Raw genomic sequence first — 2,573 nt, 5'->3', positions numbered from 1 at the left:
ATTACTTTACACTGCTGGAAAATCATTCTCTTTCCACCATCTAACCCTGTCTGTCCCTCCATTCTGCTCATCACAAGACTATCACTGCCTACCACAAGATCAGCACACTCATCTCCTACCGCTGCAATTTCCTGCACTCCGATTGGCTACGGTTGTTTTATGGTCACCCACTTCATAACGGAGGTCAGCTAAGTGAAGCAGGAGATTGAATACAATAAGAAGCTCAAACGCTACTCCAACGCATATTAATAATATAACACAATGGGGAGGTGGGGGGTGTTTTAGAAAAAAAATCATTTTCCTTGTAGTTTGCTGCAAAACAGGAGTAAATAACTGTTTAGAAAATCAAACAAACAAAAAAAAAAAAGCATAATTCCGCCCATATGCAGAGCCATAGGCCAAAAAAAAACCCCTCTAATGCACACGTCCCACTCTGCATATACCCCAAAATATACAATATGGCTGATATAGGGCCAAGAAATGTGCTCAGCCAATCACAAGCAGCCAGCATGTAAACACTGCTTGTGATTAGCTGATCTTTGCTAATGCACTGCCCATATAAATGAATATCAAGAGGACTTTCCTACACCCCCTGACAATGTACTGCTTATTCAAATGAATGGAAAAAGCAGCAATTTTGCTCAGCAGAGTAAAATCTCTGAAGATCCCCGGAAATTTAAAATAAATCTAATTTAATGGACAGGAGTGTCTGGGGAACTCATTAACAATTTATGGTCATTTGAACTTCTGATCAAAAATTGATTGATCTTCCCCTTTGTCTCATATCTCTCTTATAGGCAGAGCGCTCTGACAAATCCCTTTCAGTCAGTGTGGTTCGTATTGGTTTTTAATGACCTGCCTGGTATGCAGTATTTAGCTGTAGGATGCCTATATCTGCCAGCTCACACTGCAGTGACAACCAGGAGGAAGCAGAGGACTATATCAGGATTAACCCACCCTTCAATAAAGGGCACCTGCAACCAACACACAGCGGAGACAGCCTATTTCTGTCTATAGTTAATATTCAAGAAATGCAGACTTCTAGGGGTTGGTTGGTTCAGCCCACAAAACATCTGCCACTATTCTGTGAAGGTGACAGGTGCATGTCCACCCTTCAAAGATTGCAATTCTGTCTACAGGCTCTGTTAGTCTCTTCCAGGCTGATTGCAGTATGTGAGCTGGGCATCTAGTCCAGTGTCTCTATGAAGCTTTCCTTCCACAGTGCAGGATTCTACAGTAAATAGCATTTTACAAGGCTTACATACAACACACTACAGGTATCCATCCTGCCGTCAGCCAGCAGGATACAGCTAAAACAGGGGTTAAGAAAAGCTGCAAGTTAATTCAAGGTGGGGAAAATAAACCTTTAGAATATATTCTTCTAGATGTTCCTGTTGGAGCCAAGAGCACCAATACTTTACTCAGGAAAAGAGAATACAACATATAGTTATCATTTTTTGTATAATGGCCTTTAAAGAATCACAACAGACAATTCCTCCACTGTCAATAAACAAGAGTACATATACCTCAAAGCAAAGTGATACACTGCACAGCATGGAACCAACAAAGTCTAACAAAATGGCCATCACAAACCAAAAGGCTTAACACTGATCAAATGTTTTTTCTTTTATTTATTTATTTTTGAATAAAATCCAGCATTGGCAATAATCAAGTCACAAGGTATAATTACCCCGTGCGGCATTAAAACAAAAATATTTCCGAGTCACAAGGCTCAGTCCCCCCCCCAATATTCTTACATGGTATAAACGTACGTGAACATAGTCATTATTTGCTTAGTCAGTGGGAGGTACCAGCTGGTTAATGTCTGAAGGTGAACTGAGGAAACCATAGGTCTGGTGTCTCCTGTAACAAGAGATTCAATAAACGTCTACCAACCAAACCAAATGTGTATTTTTTTTCTCGTTTGGTTAGGATCACTTAAATGAATCATGTTCTGCAAGCAAATAAGCAGGAGATGGAAGAATAAAATGTACTATAGAAATTCTGTGCACATGATAGTCCATGTGCAAGCATTGCCTGCAGGATACACACAAGCCATGCCGGATAACACTGATCCTCCAGAACGCCATTGTGCAAGATCACGCACCTACGAAGCTCAATCTCCTCCTCAGTAACTACTTACCTGAGATCTCTTTACCATCACTAGTTCTTTCACCATATTCACTGACATAAGCTGCCTTTCCCCACCGCTAGCCATTAGTACTTAAAGTTACTTACTATCTCGTCTGATAGCGCAATAAAACCCTAAATACTTGGAAACACAACAGTTGTGTGGCAGGAAGTCATCCAACAAGCCTTCGTCATGACCTATTAGGACTCCAGTTCTCCCAGTCAGCGTCTAACAGACGGGAGGAGGCTGCCTTCTGCTCTGATGAAAGTGGGATGTGACAGCTGAAGGTTAATAAACATATTTAATTTGCGAGATCTGTAAACAAAACGCCATCATTACAGGACAGCCGTGAGTATAGACAGTATGGTCCTCCGCTATGAGCACTGGCAAAATGTTAGTTGCTGCTCAAGAAATGCATAAAAAAAAAAGAAGAGGATGAGTG

The sequence above is a fragment of the Mixophyes fleayi genome, chromosome 10 (assembly GCF_038048845.1).
Source record: "Mixophyes fleayi isolate aMixFle1 chromosome 10, aMixFle1.hap1, whole genome shotgun sequence".
Classification (NCBI taxonomy): domain Eukaryota; kingdom Metazoa; phylum Chordata; class Amphibia; order Anura; family Limnodynastidae; genus Mixophyes; species Mixophyes fleayi.
The sequence above is the reverse complement of the archived record's forward strand: the minus strand, read 5'-3'. Positions refer to the sequence as shown.